Raw genomic sequence first — 17500 nt, 5'->3', positions numbered from 1 at the left:
TGAAGGTTCTAACACACTCATTCTGAAGGTTCTAATACGCTCATTCTGAAGGTTCTAACACACTCATTCTGAAGGTTCTAATACACTCATTCTGAAGGTTCCAATACACTCATTCTGAAGGTTCTAAATGAAACTCAACAGCAGCAGCATGTACACATACCTGCAGAATGACAATATCATGCTGTAAACAATGCTATTGTAATGCTTTCTGAGAGAGAGACAAACATGAGCCAAACATCTAGAGTATGAGCAGCAGTGCTTTGGGCTTTCATCCCTATAACCAGAGGAGATAGTTAACCTGGAGGAGATGGTTAACCCAGAGGAGATAGTTAACCTAGAGGAGATGGTTAACCCAGAGGAGATAGTTAACCCAGAGGAGATGGTTAACCCAGAGGAGATAGTTAACCAGAGGAGATGGTTAACCTAGAGGAGATGGTTAACCCAGAGGAGATAGTTAACCTAGAGGAGATGGTTAACCCAGAGGAGATGGTTAACCCAGAGGAGATGGTTAACCAGAGGAGATAGTTAACCTAGAGGAGATGGTTAACCCGGGGGAGATGGTTAACCCAGGGGAGATGGTTAACCAGGAGGAGATGGTTAACCCAGGGGAGATAGTTAACCAGGAGGAGATGGTTAACCCAGAGGAGATGGTTAACCCGGAGGAGATAGTTAACCCGGGGGAGATAGTTAACCCAGGGGAGATGGTTAACCAGGAGGAGATGGTTAACCAGGAGGAGATGGTTAACCCAGAGGAGATGGTTAACCTGGAGGAGATGGTTAACCCGGAGGAGATAGTTAACCCAGAGGAGATGGTTAACCCGGGGGAGATAGTTAACCTGGAGGAGATGGTTAACCCGGAGGAGATAGTTAACCTGGAGGAGATAGTTAACCCAGAGGAGATGGTTAACCCGGAGGAGATGGTTAACCCGGAGGAGATAGTTAACCTGGAGGAGATAGTTAACCCAGAGGAGATAGTTAACCTGGGGGAGATGGTTAACCCGGAGGAGATGGTTAACCCAGAGGAGATAGTTAACCAGGAGGAGATAGTTAACCTGGGGAGATGGTTAACCAGGAGGAGATAGTTAACCAGGAGGAGATAGTTAACCAGGAGGAGATAGTTAACCCGGGGGAGATGGTTAACCTGGAGGAGATGGTTAACCCAGAGGAGATGGTTAACCCAGAGGAGATAGTTAACCTAGAAGTAGTTAACATGTCAGGGCTTAGACAGAGGTTAAACAGTACTAGCAATTCATAAAACTTCTAACCATGTCAAGTTTAACCTGAAAAGTGATTGTCCCCCCTCAAAACAATGCAACACTCAGATAATGTACAGTCGTGGCCAAAAGTTTAGAGAATGACACAAATATTAATTTCCACAAAGTTTGCTGCTTCAGTGTCTTCAGATATTTTTTGTCAGATGTTACTATGGAATAGTGAAGTATAATTACAAGCATTTCATAAGTGTCGAAGGCTATTTTTGACAATTACATGAAGTTGATGCAAAGAGTCAATATTTGCAGTGTTGACCCTTCTTTTTCAAGACCTCTGCAATCTGTCCTGGCATGCTGTCAATTCACTTCTGGGCCACATCCTGACTGATGGCAGCCCATTCTTGCATAATCAATGCTTGGAGTTTGTCAGAATTTGTGGGTTTTTGTTTGTCCACCCGCCTCATGAGGATTGACCACAAGTTCTCAATGGGATTAAGGTCTGGGGAGTTTCCTGGCCATGGACCCAACCACTTAGTTATCACTTTTGCCTTATGGCAAGGTGCTCCATCATGCTGGAAAGGGCATTGTTCGTCACCAAACTGTTCCTGGATGGTTGGGAGAAGTTGCTCTCAGATGATGTGTTGGTACCATTCTTTATTCATGGCTGTGTTCTTAGGCAAAATTTTGAGGGAGCCCACACCCTTAGCTGAGAAGCAACCCCACACATGAATGGTCTCAGGATGCTTTACTGTTGGCATGACACAGGACTGATGGTAGCGCTCACCTTGTCTTCTCCGGACAAGCTTTTTTCCGGATGCCCCAAACAATCGGAAAGGGGATTCATCAGAGAAAATTACTTTACCCCAGTCCTCAGCAGTCCAATCCCTGTACCTTCTGCAGAACATCAGTCTGTCCCTGATGTTTTTCCTGGAGAGATGTGGTTTCTTTGCCCTTCTTGACACCAGGCCATCCTCCAAAAGTCTTTGCCTCACTGTGCGTGCAGATGCACTCATACCTGCCTGCTGCCATTCCTGAGCAAGCTCTGTACTGGTGGTGCCCCGATCCAGCAGCTGAATCAACTTTAGGAGACAGTCCTGGCGCTTGCTGGACTTTCTTGGGCGCCCTGAAGCCTTCTTCACAACAATTGAACCGCACTCCTTGAATTTCTTGATGATCCGATAAATTGTTGATTTAGGTGCAATCTTACTGGCAGCGATATCCTTGCCTGTGAAGCCCTTTCTGTGCCAAGCAATGGTGACGGCACGTGTTTCCTTGCAGGTAACCATGGTTGGTAGAGGGAGAACAATGATTCCAAGCACCACCCTCCTTTTGAAGCTTCCAGTCTGTTATTCTAACTCAATCAGCATGACAGAGTGATCTCCAGCCTTGTCCTCGTCAACACTCACACCTGTATTAATGAGAAAATCCCCGACATGATGTCAGCTGGTCCTTTTGTGGCAGGGCTGAAATGCAGTGGAAATGTTTTTTGGGGGATTGCCATCATACAAACTGAGGCAACAGACTTTGTGAAAATGTATATTTTTTTGTCGTTCTCAAATCTTTTGGTCACGACTGTATGTAAATCAGTGCCCAACAGTGTATGCAGATCTGTGGCTATCACAGCTGTCATGGTGGCGTTGACAATAGCCTCACGCTGCATATCAACCTTCCTACTATGTGCTTTACATGCAGTGTTAACTAGCCCTACTGGGTCAACTGGGTAATTGGGCATGCAACATCCAGAGCCAGCCTGCGTCCCAAATCTCTCCCTATTCCCTCTGTAGTGCACTACGTTTGACCAGGTGCTATTTGGAGTGCAACCCCAGTCCTGTAAGCAGCAGGTGTTGATCCATACCATGAAATGGCACAGCACAGGAATCCTTTAAGCTTTTAACAACCAATAAAGACACAGGCCATGCATGCCCCTCTATGGGTTATTAGCATCATTTACTTGGTTGCTAAGTGACGTGCTATTGTTACACAGAGACAAACCCGAAGGATTGTCGTCTTCTGTCTGTCCGTGTGAAGCTCTATTGAGGAGTGTGACACACACAGGACAGACAGTAGTCGACTGATAATAACTAAAACTAAGAATGATTAAATTACTAAAATGTGACTAATTTTTTTTTTTTTTACCTTTATTTAACTAAGCAAGTCAGTTAAGAACAAATTCTTATTTTCAATGATGGCCTAGGAACAGTGGATTAACTGCCTGTTGAGGGGCAGAATGACAGATTTGTACCTTGTCAGTTCGGGGGTTTGAACTTGCAACCTTCCGGTTACTTGTCCAACTCTCTAACCACTAGGCTAACCTGCCGCCCCAATAATAATTAAAGCTATTTTAGACAAAAGACTAAAACAAAAAAATGAATCTAAAACAGCTGTCAAAATGAAAACTTGAAGGAATGAGGATAGTATAATTCTTTCTTATACGTCTCTCTTGTTCGCTGTCTCTCGATCTCCCTCGATCCTTATTTTCTTATTTCCCCATCTCTCTTTCCCTCTCTCTTTCTTTCTCTTTCCCTGTCTCTCTCCCTCCCTTCTTCCCTAGATCCTGGACGTCCTGTGCTCTCTGTGTGTGTGTAACGGGGTGGCAGTGAGGGCCAATCAGAACCTCATCTGTGATCACCTGCTTCCGAAGAGAGACCTTCTCCTCCAGACACGATTGGTCAATGACGTTCAGAGGTAACAGGAAGTAGGAAGTGCCCCACTGTAACCATACGCCATAAAATTAGAACTAATACCATTCTAATTCTATGGTGTAATCAGTCTAATTCTATGGTGTAATCAGTCTAATTCTATGGTGTAATCATTGTCATTCTATGGTGTAATCATTGTAATTCTATGGTGTAATCATTGTAATTATATGGTGTATTCGGTCTAATTCTATGGTGTAATCATTGTCATTCTATGGTGTAATCATTGTAATTCTATGGTGTAATCATTGTAATTCTATGGTGTATTCGGTCTAATTCTATGGTGTAATCATTGTAATTCTATTGTGTATTCGGTCTAATTCTATGGTGTAATCATTGTCATTCTATGGTGTAATCATTGTAATTCTATGGTGTAATCATTGTCATTCTATGGTGTATTCGGTCTAATTCTATGGTGTAATCATTGTCATTCTATGGTGTAATCATTGTAATTCTATGGTGTAATCATTGTAATTCTATGGTGTATTCGGTCTAATTCTATGGTGTAATCATTGTAATTCTATGGTGTATTCGGTCTAATTCTATGGTGTAATCATTGTCATTCTATGGTGTATTCGGTCTAATTCTATGGTGTAATCATTGTCATTCTATGGCGTTATCATTGTAACTCTATGGTGTTCTCTGCAACATATCCTTGTTAACCCTATCAGTCCCGAGGCCCCAGCAAAAATAGGCTTTTCATTTATTTGACTTTTTTTGTAGTAGAACACATAGCAATTTGACATAAACAGTTGAATTCATGAATTTTATTGACGGTATAGCCCAGAAGGCTGTAGTTCAAACACAGTTTGTAGCCTAAATCATGCAGGCGCGATCGTGGGACTCATTGGGTTAATAAACAACATTCAGAAATGAATGTGCTCCCTAACAGCAGGCAATTAACAAGTTGTTACTGTCTGGGTAATTACATAAAGACATACATTCACTCTTGATGTATTACTGCACATGTCGTGTTAACTGATTTAGTATAAACTCAACACAGCTTTTATGACTGCAATGTAAAGACATATGACCAATGTATAATCATTTATCTGTCTGTCTTTCTGTACCGCAGCACACCGTTGCTTAAAGCCACAATCTCTGACTGTTTTCTCATCTCTCTGTCTTCATCTGGACCCAGTATGAGGCCTAACATCTTCCTAGGAGTGGCAGAGGGTTCAGCCCAGTATAAGAAGTGGTACTTTGAGTTGATGATCGACCAGGTGGACATTGGCTTTTCTCACTTTCATCAATTTCATTGCTTATGAGTTTTGTTTATTCTGTAGGAATATTATTGACAATTTGTATATTTAAAATGTAAGTTGTACTTGCAATTCAGCTCTTTGCTACCACACGTATAATGCCTTTTCTCTTTCTTTCTCTCTCTCTCTCTCTCTCTCTCTCTCTCTCTCTCTCTCTCTCTCTCTCTCTCTCTCTCTCTCTCTCTCTCTCAGGTGGACCACTATGTGACCAGTGAGCCATCCCACCTGCGTGTGGGCTGGGCCTCCACTAAGGGTTATGCCCCTACCCAGGGGGTGGAGAGGGATGGGGGGGCAACGGAGTGGGTGACGACCTTTACTCATACAGCTTTGACGGACTCCACCTGTGGTCAGGTGAGCTCTCTGGGGTTCTACATGACTCTACCTGTGGTCAGGTGAGCTCTCTGGGGTTCTGCATGACTCTACCTGTGGTCAGGTGAGCTCTCTGGGGTTCTGCATGTCTCTACCTGTGGTCAGGTAAGCTCTCTGAGGTTCTACATGACTCTACCTGTGGTCAGGTAAGCTCTCTGGGGTTCTGCATGACTCTACCTGTGGTCAGGTAAGCTCTCTGGGGTTCTGCATGACTCCACCTGTGGTCAGGTAAGCTCTCTGGGGTTCTGCATGACTCTACCTGTGGTCAGGTAAGCTCTCTGGGGTTCTGCATGACTCTACCTGTGGTCAGGTGAGCTCTCTGAGGTTCTACATGACTCTACCTGTGGTCAGGTAAGCTCTCTGAGGTTCTACATGACTCCACCTGTGGTCAGGTAAGCTCTCTGAGGTTCTACATGACTCCACCTCTGGTTAGGTGAGCTCTCTGAGGTTCTACATGACTCTACCTGATGTGACCCCGACAGTTCCTTCTCTGCCTTATAATGTATTTTGTGAGTTAAGTCCTGAAATGTGTGTTTTTCGGTTTGGATTTGAATGTCAAGGGCAGAGAGACAGTATAACAAGGTGTAGCTTATATAACTGCAGACGTTGACTGCCCACGTGATGTGAAATTCCGCAGCTATTTTGGGAGTTGGGCAGGGAAATCCTGAGGTCATCATTTTGTGGTCAACAGCAAAGAAAAAATATCAGTACAATATAATCTCACTGTCAAACAATCATCCCTCAACCGCCACCCTGCCCCCCGTCAACCAACCATCCCTCATCCGCCACCCTGCCCCCGTCAACCAACCATCCCTCATCTGCCACCCTGCCCCCCGTCAACCAACCATCCCTCATCCGCCACCCTGCCCCCCATCAACCAACCATCCTCATCCGCCACCCTGGCCCCGTCAACCAATCATCCCTCATCCGCCACCCTGCCCCCGTCAACCAATCATCCCTCATCCGCCACCCTGCCCCCGTCAACCAATCATCCCTCATCCGCCACCCTGCCCCCGTCAACCAACCATCCCTCATCCGCCACCCTGCCCCCGTCAACCAACCATCCCTCATCCGCCACCCTGCCCCCGTCAACCAATCATCCCTCATCCGCCACCCTGCCCCCGTCAACCAATCATCCCTCATCCGCCACCCTGCCCCCGTCAACCAACCATCCCTCATCCGCCACCCTGCCCCCCGTCAACCAATCATCCCTCATCCGCCACCCTGCCCCCCGTCAACCAATCATCCCTCATCCGCCACCCCTGCCCCCGTCAACCAATCATCCCTCATCCGCCACCCTGCCCCTGTCAACCAATCATCCCTCATCCGCCACCCTGCCCCTGTCAACCAATCATCCCTCATCCGCCACCCTGCCCCCGTCAACCAATCATCCCTCATCCGCTACCCTGCCCCCCCCTCCCCGTCTAAACAGCCCCAGACTGTTAGTTTCTCCCAGTGATTTAAAGATACACTAGTTGACTGATAATGGGCGCTGTGTTCACGCTACCATCTTGCCTCCATCTTGGCACTCCCCCACCATTGTCAAAAATATTTTTGAAACTATAGAAATGCATTTACTAATGTCTACAGTTATTTATTCCATACTGAATAAAAATATAAACGCAACATGCAACAATTTCAATGATTTTACTGAGTTAAAGTTCATATAAGGAAATCAATTGAAATAAATGAATTAGGCCCTAATCTATGGATTTCACATGACTGGGCAGGGGCGCAGCCAATGTTGGGTCTGGGAGGGCATAGGCCCACCCACTTGGGAGCCAGGCCCACCCACTAGGGAGCCATGCCCAGCCAATCAGAATGAGTTTTTCCCCACAAAAGAGCTTTTGTACAGACAGAAATACTCCTCAGTTTTAACAGCTGTCTGGGTGGCTTGTCTCAAACGATCTCGCAGGTGAAGAAGCCAAATGTGGAGGTCCTGGGCTGGCGTGGTTACACGTGGTCTGGAGATGAGAGGCCGGTTGGACTTACTGGCAAATTCTCTAAAATGACGTTGGAGGCAGCTTATGGCAGAGAAATTAACATTCAATTCTCTGGCAACAGCTCTGATGGACATTCCTGAAGTCAGCATGCCAATTGCACGCTCCCTCAAAACTGGAGACATCTGTGGGATTGTGTTGTGACAAAACTGCACATTTTAGAGTGACCTTTTATTATCCCCAGCACAAGGTGTAATGATCATGCTGATCATGCAAACTGATGATCAATCAGTTTGTTGATATGCCACACCTGTCAGGTATATCTTGGCAAAGGAGAAATGCTCACTAACAGGGATGTAAACAAATTTGTGCACAACATTTTAGAGAAATAAGCTATTTGTGCATATGGAACATTTCTGGGATCTTTTATTTTAGCTCATGAAACATGGGACCAACACTTTACATGTTATGTTTATAGTTTTGTTCAGTATACTATAGACACTTTAATGCATACTTTTAAGTTATATTATGTGAGATAAACATGCACATATATATTAAAAAAAGATATATTTAAAGAATTCCCTGAAGTATAGAGATTACTAATGTCCCCCTAATGTTACTATCCCCACTACAACAACAAAATACTTAAATACATGTAAGTTTGTCCTGGAAACATTTAATTGAAATACTGTAGAATTCATTCATTACTGGAGGACTGCTCCTTCTTGGGAGTACCAATATGGCCGCCCGGGGAAAGCTTCTCAATGGCCAATAAATAGCTTCAGCAACAGAGGGTTTGTATATGTTATTGGTTTATATACATTCTACACCTTACACTTCCCCTGCTCCCCCATCTGAAGAGGCCCCAGACTGAGTCTGCCCTCCATGACTTTGAAGGCGTAACTTCTCGTCTTTTCTCCTCTCCTCTCCTCTCCTCTCCTCTCTTTTCCCCTCCTCTCTTCTCCTCTCCTCCTCACCTTTTCCTCCCCTCCTCTCTTCTTCCCTCCTCCTCACCTTTTCCTCCCCTCCTCTCTTCTCCCCTCCTCTCCTCACCTTTTCCTCCCCTCCTCTCTTCTTCCCTCCTCCTCACCTTTTCCTCCCCTCCTCTCTTCTCCCCTCCTCTCCTCACCCTTTCCTCCCCTCCACTCTTCCGTCTTCTCCTCCCAGGCCGTATCTCCCGGGCGGTAGCCTCGATCAACCAGCACTTGTTGAGCAGTGATGACGTGGTGAGCTGTTGTCTGGACCTGGGCGCTCCTTCCATGTCCTTCAGGATCAATGGCCAGCCAGTACAGGGCATGTTTGAAGACTTCAACACCGACGGATTCTTCTTCCCTGTAGTCAGCTTCTCTGCAGGGGTCAAGTAAGGGGCCAGCACACTCACACACACACACACACACACACACACACACACACACACATGCAGAGAAGCACACGCACAGACACAGACACGCACATGAACACACACTCACAGCTACTCTGCAGGGGTCAAGTAAAGGTCCAGCTAGGTTACGGTATTAATTTGTGAAGGGTCAGGAGAGGATAATTAGGAACTGTGATGAGAAGATGAGGAGGCTGGAGAATGGGGATTGCATGTTGCTGGAACAGCATGAGACACACACATAATTTAGTTTAATAAGAAAATGGCCCAGAAATGGGAAAATCAAGATGTTCTGAACCTGAATGGTTTAATAGATTCTAGAGGATATAGCTCTATAGTTCTATAGTTATCTAGTTCTATAGTTCTATAGTTCTATAGCTCTATAGCTCTATAGTTCTATAGTTATCTAGTTATCTAGTTCTCTAGCTCTATAGTTACATAGTTATCTAGTTCTATAGCTCTATAGTTCTATAGTTATCTAGTTATCTAGTTCTATAGCTCTATGGTTCTATAGTTATCTAGTTATCTAGTTCTATAGCTCTATAGTTATATAGTTATCTAGTTCTATAGCTCTATAGTTATATTGTTATCTAGTTCTATAGATCTATAGCTCTCTAGTGATATAGTTATATAGTTCTCTAGTTCTATAGTTCTATAGCTCTATAGTTATATAGTTATTTAGTTATATAGTTCTATAGTTCTCTAGTTCTCTAGTTCTATAGCTCTATAGTTATATAGTTATCTAGTTCTATTGTTATATAGTTCTCTAGTTCTATAGTTATATAGCTCTATAGTTATATAGTTATCTAGTTCTATAGCTCTCTAGTTCTATAGTTCTATAGCTCTCTAGCTCTATAGCTCTCTAGTTCTATAGCTCTCTAGTTCTATAGTTCTCTAGTTCTAAAGTTCTCTAGTTCTATAGCTCTCTAGTTCTATAGCTCTATAGTTCTATAGTTCTCGAGTTCTATAGCTCTCTAGTCCTATAGTTCTATAGCTCTCTAGTTCTATAGTTCTCGAGTTCTATAGCTCTCTAGTTCTCTAGTTCTATAGTTCTCGAGTTCTATAGCTCTCTAGTTCTATAGCTCTATAGTTATCTAGTTCTATAGCTCTCTAGTTATATAGCTCTATAGTTATGTAGTTATCTAGTTCTATAGCTCTATAGTTCTATAGCTCTATAGTTATATAGTTATCTAGTTCTATAGCTCTATAGCTCTATAGTTATATAGTTATATAGTTATCTAGTTCTATAGCTCTATAGTTCTAAAGCTCTATAGTTATATAGTTATCTAGTTCTATAGTTCTATAGTTCTCTAGTTCTATAGTTCTCTAGTTCTATAGTTCTATAGCTCTATAGTTATATAGTTATCTAGTTCTATAGTTATATAGTTATCTAGTTCTATAGTTCTATAGTTATCTAGTTCTATAGTTATATAGTTATATAGTGATCTAGATCTATAGTTATATAGTTCTCTAGTTCTATAGTTCTATAGCTCTATAGTTATATAGTTATCTAGTTCTATAGTTATATAGTGCTCTAGTTCTATAGTTCTGTGGCTCTCTAGTTCTATAGTTCTATAGCTCTCTAGTTCTATAGCTCTCTAGTTCTATAGCTCTCTAGTTCTATAGTTCTCAAGTTCTATAGCTCTCTAGTTCTATAGCTCTATAGTTCTATAGTTATCTAGTTCTATAGCTCTCTAGTTCCAAAGCTCTATAGTTATGTAGTTATCTAGTTCTATATCTCTATAGCTCTATAGTTATCTAATTCTATAGCTCTACAGCTCTATAGCTCTATAGTTATATAGTTATCTAGTTCTATAGCTCTCTAGTTCTATAGTTATCTAGTTCTATAGCTCTATAGTTATATAGTTATCTAGTTCTATAGCTCTATGGTTATATAGTTATCTAGTTCTATAGCTCTATAGTTATATAGTTATCTAGTTCTATAGCTATATAGTTATATAGTTATCTAGTTCTATAGCTCTATAGTTATATAGTTATCTAGTTCTATAGCTCTATAGTTATATAGTTATCTAGTTCTATAGCTCTATAGTTATATAGTTCTCTAGTTCTATATCTCTATAGTTATATAGTTATCTAGTTCTATAGTTCTATAGTTATATAGTTATCTAGTTATCTAGTTCTCTAGCTCTATAGTTACATAGTTATCTAGTTCTATAGCTCTATAGTTCTATAGTTATCTAGTTATCTAGTTCTATAGCTCTATAGTTCTATAGTTATCTAGTTCTATAGCTCTATAGTTATATAGTTATATAGTTATCTAGTTCTGTAGCTCTATAGTTATATCGTTATCTAGTTCTATAGCTCTATAGTTATATAGTTATCTAGTTATCTAGTTCTATAGCTCTATAGTTTTATAGTTATCTAGTTCTATAGCTCTATAGTTATATTGTTATCTAGTTCTATAGCTCTATAGCTCTATAGTTATATAGTTATCTAGTTCTATAGCTCTATAGTTCTATAGCTCTATAGTTATATAGTTATCTAGTTCTATAGTTCTATAGTTCTCTAGTGATATAGTTATATAGTTCTCTAGTTCTATAGTTCTATAGCTCTATAGTTATATAGTTATTTAGTTCTATAGTTATCTAGTTATCTAGTTATATAGTTCTAAAGTTATATAGTTATATAGTTATCTAGTTATATAGTTATATAGTTATATAGTTTTCTAGTTCTATAGTTATATAGTTCTCTAGTTCTCTAGTTCTATAGCTCTATAGTTATATAGTTATCTAGTTCTATTGTTATATAGTTCTCTAGTTCTATAGTTATATAGTTATCTAGTTCTATAGCTCTCTAGTTCTATAGTTCTATAGCTCTCTAGTTCTATAGCTCTCTAGTTCTATAGCTCTCTAGTTCTATAGCTCTATATTTCTATAGCTCTATAGTTATATAGTTATCTAGTTCTATAGCTCTATAGCTCTATAGTTATATAGTTATCTAGTTCTATAGTTCTATAGTTCTCTAGTTCTATAGTTCTCTAGTTCTATAGTTCTATAGCTCTATAGTTATATAGTTATCTAGTTCTATAGTTATATAGTTATCTAGTTCTATAGTTCTATAGTTCTATAGTTATCTAGTTCTATAGTTATATAGTTATATAGTTATCTAGATCTATAGTTATATAGTTCTCTAGTTCTATAGTTCTATAGCTCTATAGTTATATAGTTATCTAGTTCTATAGTTATATAGTTCTCTAGTTCTATAGTTCTATGGCTCTCTAGTTCTATAGTTCTATAGCTCTCTAGTTCTATAGCTCTCTAGTTCTATAGTTCTCAAGTTCTATAGCTCTCTAGTTCTATAGCTCTATAGTTATGTAGTTATCTAGTTATATAGCTCTATAGCTCTATAGTTATCTAATTCTATAGCTCTACAGCTCTATAGCTCTATAGTTATATAGTTATCTAGTTCTATAGCTCTCTAGTTCTATAGTTATCTAGTTCTATAGCTCTATAGTTATATAGTTATCTAGTTCTATAGCTCTATGATTATATAGTTATCTAGTTCTATAGCTCTATAGTTATATAGTTATCTAGTTCTATAGCTATATAGTTATATAGTTATCTAGTTCTATAGCTCTATAGTTATATAGTTATCTAGTTCTATAGCTCTATAGTTATATAGTTATCTAGTTCTATAGCTCTATAGTTATATAGTTCTCTAGTTCTATAGCTCTATAGTTATATAGTTATCTAGTTCTATAGTTCTATAGTTATCTAGTTCTCTAGCTCTATAGTTACATAGTTATCTAGTTCTATAGCTCTATAGTTCTATAGTTATCTAGTTATCTAGTTCTATAGCTCTATAGTTATATAGTTATCTAGTTCTATAGCTCTATAGTTATATAGTTATATAGTTATCTAGTTCTATAGCTCTATAGTTATATAGTTATCTAGTTCTATAGCTCTATAGTTATATAGTTATCTAGTTATCTAGTTCTATAGCTCTATAGTTATATAGTTATCTAGTTCTATATCTCTATAGTTATATTGTTATCTAGTTCTATAGCTCTATAGCTCTATAGTTATGTAGTTATCTAGTTATATAGCTCTATAGCTCTATAGTTATCTAATTCTATAGCTCTACAGCTCTATAGCTCTATAGTTATATAGTTATCTAGTTCTATAGCTCTCTAGTTCTATAGTTATCTAGTTCTATAGCTCTATAGTTATATAGTTATCTAGTTCTATAGCTCTATGATTATATAGTTATCTAGTTCTATAGCTCTATAGTTATATAGTTATCTAGTTCTATAGCTATATAGTTATATAGTTATCTAGTTCTATAGCTCTATAGTTATCTAGTTATCTAGTTCTATAGCTCTATAGTTATATAGTTCTCTAGTTCTATAGCTCTATAGTTATATAGTTATCTAGTTCTATAGTTCTATAGTTCTATAGTTATCTAGTTATCTAGTTCTCTAGCTCTATAGTTACATAGTTATCTAGTTCTATAGCTCTATAGTTCTATAGTTATAGTTATCTAGTTCTATAGCTCTATAGTTATATAGTTATCTAGTTCTATAGTTAGTTATATAGTTATATAGTTATCTAGTTCTATAGCTCTATAGTTATATAGTTATCTAGTTCTATAGCTCTATAGTTATATAGTTATCTAGTTATCTAGTTCTATAGCTCTATAGTTATATAGTTATCTAGTTCTATATCTCTATAGTTATATTGTTATCTAGTTCTATAGCTCTATAGCTCTATAGTTATATAGTTATCTAGTTCTATAGCTCTATAGTTCTATAGCTCTATAGTTATATAGTTATCTAGTTCTATAGTTCTATAGTTCTCTAGTGATATAGTTATATAGTTCTCTAGTTCTATAGTTCTATAGCTCTATAGTTATATAGTTATTTAGTTCTATAGTTATCTAGTTATCTAGTTATATAGTTATAAAGTTATATAGTTATATAGTTATCTAGTTATATAGTTATATAGTTATATAGTTTTCTAGTTCTATAGTTATATAGTTCTCTAGTTCTCTAGTTCTATAGCTCTATAGTTATATAGTTATCTAGTTCTATTGTTATATAGTTCTCTAGTTCTATAGTTATATAGTTATCTAGTTCTATAGCTCTCTAGTTCTATAGTTCTATAGCTCTCTAGTTCTATAGCTCTCTAGTTCTATAGCTCTCTAGTTCTATAGCTCTATATTTCTAGCTCTATAGTTATATAGTTATCTAGTTCTATAGCTCTATAGCTCTATAGTTATATAGTTATCTAGTTCTATAGTTCTATAGTTCTCTAGTTCTATAGTTCTCTAGTTCTATAGTTCTATAGCTCTATAGTTATATAGTTATCTAGTTCTATAGTTATATAGTTATCTAGTTCTATAGTTCTATAGTTCTATAGTTATCTAGTTCTATAGTTATATAGTTATATAGTTATCTAGATCTATAGTTATATAGTTCTCTAGTTCTATAGTTCTATAGCTCTATAGTTATATAGTTATCTAGTTCTATAGTTATATAGTTCTCTAGTTCTATAGTTCTATGGCTCTCTAGTTCTATAGTTCTATAGCTCTCTAGTTCTATAGCTCTCTAGTTCTATAGTTCTCAAGTTCTATAGCTCTCTAGTTCTATAGCTCTATAGTTCTATAGTTATCTAGTTCTATAGCTCTCTAGTTCCAAAGCTCTATAGTTATGTAGTTATCTAGTTATATAGCTCTATAGCTCTATAGTTATCTAATTCTATAGCTCTACAGCTCTATAGCTCTATAGTTATATAGTTATCTAGTTCTATAGCTCTCTAGTTCTATAGTTATCTAGTTCTATAGCTCTATAGTTATATAGTTATCTAGTTCTATAGCTCTATGATTATATAGTTATCTAGTTCTATAGCTCTATAGTTATATAGTTATCTAGTTCTATAGCTATATAGTTATATAGTTATCTAGTTCTATAGCTCTATAGTTATATAGTTATCTAGTTCTATAGCTCTATAGTTATATAGTTATCTAGTTCTATAGCTCTATAGTTATATAGTTCTCTAGTTCTATAGCTCTATAGTTATATAGTTATCTAGTTCTATAGTTCTATAGTTCTATAGTTATCTAGTTCTCTAGCTCTATAGTTACATAGTTATCTAGTTCTATAGCTCTATAGTTCTATAGTTATCTAGTTATCTAGTTCTATAGCTCTATAGTTATATAGTTATCTAGTTCTATAGCTCTATAGTTATATAGTTATATAGTTATCTAGTTCTATAGCTCTATAGTTATATAGTTATCTAGTTCTATAGCTCTATAGTTATATAGTTATCTAGTTATCTAGTTCTATAGCTCTATAGTTATATAGTTATCTAGTTCTATATCTCTAGTTATATTGTTATCTAGTTCTATAGCTCTATAGCTCTATAGTTATGTAGTTATCTAGTTATATAGCTCTATAGCTCTATAGTTATCTAATTCTATAGCTCTACAGCTCTATAGCTCTATAGTTATATAGTTATCTAGTTCTATAGCTCTCTAGTTCTATAGTTATCTAGTTCTATAGCTCTATAGTTATATAGTTATCTAGTTCTATAGCTCTATAGTTATATAGTTATCTAGTTCTATAGCTCTATAGTTATATAGTTATCTAGTTATCTATATAGTTATATAGTTATCTATAGCTCTATAGTTATATAGTTATCTAGTTCTATAGCTCTATAGTTATATAGTTCTCTAGTTCTATAGCTCTATAGTTATATAGTTATCTAGTTCTATAGTTCTATAGTTCTATAGTTATCTAGTTATCTAGTTCTCTAGCTCTATAGTTACATAGTTATCTAGTTCTATAGCTCTATAGTTCTATAGTTATCTAGTTATCTAGTTCTATAGCTCTATAGTTATATAGTTATCTAGTTCTATAGCTCTATAGTTATATAGTTATATAGTTATCTAGTTCTATAGCTCTATAGTTATATAGTTATCTAGTTCTATAGCTCTATAGTTATATAGTTATCTAGTTATCTAGTTCTATAGCTCTATAGTTATATAGTTATCTAGTTCTATATCTCTATAGTTATATTGTTATCTAGTTCTATAGCTCTATAGCTCTATAGTTATATAGTTATCTAGTTCTATAGCTCTATAGTTCTATAGCTCTATAGTTATATAGTTATCTAGTTATATAGTTCTATAGTTCTCTAGTGATATAGTTATATAGTTCTCTAGTTCTATAGTTCTATAGCTCTATAGTTATATAGTTATTTAGTTCTAGAGTTATATAGTTACCTAGTTATCTAGTTATATAGTTATATAGTTATATAGTTATCTAGTTATATAGTTATATAGTTATATAGTTATATAGTTTTCTAGTTCTCTAGTTCTCTAGTTCTATAGCTCTATAATTATATAGTTATCTAGTTCTATTGTTATATAGTTCTCTAGTTCTATAGTTATATAGCTCTATAGTTATATAGTTATCTAGTTCTATAGCTCTCTAGTTCTATAGTTCTATAGCTCTCTAGTTCTATAGCTCTCTAGTTCTATAGCTCTCTAGTTCTATAGTTCTCTAGTTATATAGTTCTCGAGTTCTATAGCTCTCTAGTTCTATAGCTCTATAGTTCTATAGTTCTCGAGTTCTATAGCTCTCTAGTTCTATAGTTCTATAGCTCTCTAGTTCTATAGTTCTCGAGTTCTATAGCTCTCTAGTTCTCTAGTTCTCTAGTTCTATAGTTCTCGAGTTCTATAGCTCTCTAGTTCTATAGCTCTATAGTTCTATAGTTATCTAGTTCTATAGCTCTCTAGTTCTATAGCTCTATAGTTATGTAGTTATCTAGTTCTATAGTTCTATAGCTCTATAGTTATCTAGTTATCTAGTTCTATAGCTCTATAGCTCTATAGTTATATAGTTATCTAGTTCTATAGCTCTATAGTTCTATAGCTCTATAGTTATATAGTTATCTAGTTCTATAGTTCTATAGTTCTCTAGTTCTATAGTTCCCTAGTTCTATAGTTCTATAGCTCTATAGTTATATAGTTATCTAGTTCTATAGTTATATAGTTATATAGTTATCTAGTTCTATAGTTATATAGTTATATAGTTCTATAGTTCTATAGTTATATAGTTATATAGTTCTCTAGTTATATAGTTCTATAGCTCTATAGTTATATAGTTATCTAGTTCTATAGTTATACAGTTCTCTAGTTCTATAGTTCTATGGCTCTCTAGTTCTATAGTTCTATAGCTCTCTAGTTCTATAGTTCTCAAGTTCTATAGCTCTCTAGTTCTATAGCTCTATAGTTCTATAGTTATCTAGTTCTATAGCTCTCTAGTTCCAAAGCTCTATAGTTATGTAGTTATCTAGTTCTATAGCTCTATAGCTCTATAGTTATCTAATTCTATAGCTCTACAGCTCTATAGCTCTATAGTTATATAGTTATCTAGTTCTATAGCTCTCTAGTTCTATAGTTATCTAGTTCTATAGCTCTATAGTTATATAGTTATCTAGTTCTATAGCTCTATAGTTATATAATTATCTAGTTCTATAGCTCTATAGTTATATAGTTATCTAGTTCTATAGCTCTATAGTTATATAGTTCTCTAGTTCTATAGCTCTATAGTTATATAGTTATCTAGTTCTATAGTTCTATAGTTCTATAGTTATCTAGTTCTATAGTTATATAGTTATAT

The 17500-nt window shown here is 36.8% G+C and overlaps 1 pseudogene; it reads left to right on the top strand.

Annotated features, from left to right (window-relative positions):
- Positions 1-17500, top strand: part of LOC115140370 (ryanodine receptor 3-like) — a 310457-nt pseudogene that overhangs the window by 107940 nt on the left and 185017 nt on the right.

This window comes from Oncorhynchus nerka, linkage group LG13 (genome assembly GCF_034236695.1).
Source record: "Oncorhynchus nerka isolate Pitt River linkage group LG13, Oner_Uvic_2.0, whole genome shotgun sequence".
NCBI classification, from domain to species: domain Eukaryota; kingdom Metazoa; phylum Chordata; class Actinopteri; order Salmoniformes; family Salmonidae; genus Oncorhynchus; species Oncorhynchus nerka.
The sequence above is the reverse complement of the archived record's forward strand: the minus strand, read 5'-3'. Positions and strand labels throughout refer to the sequence as shown.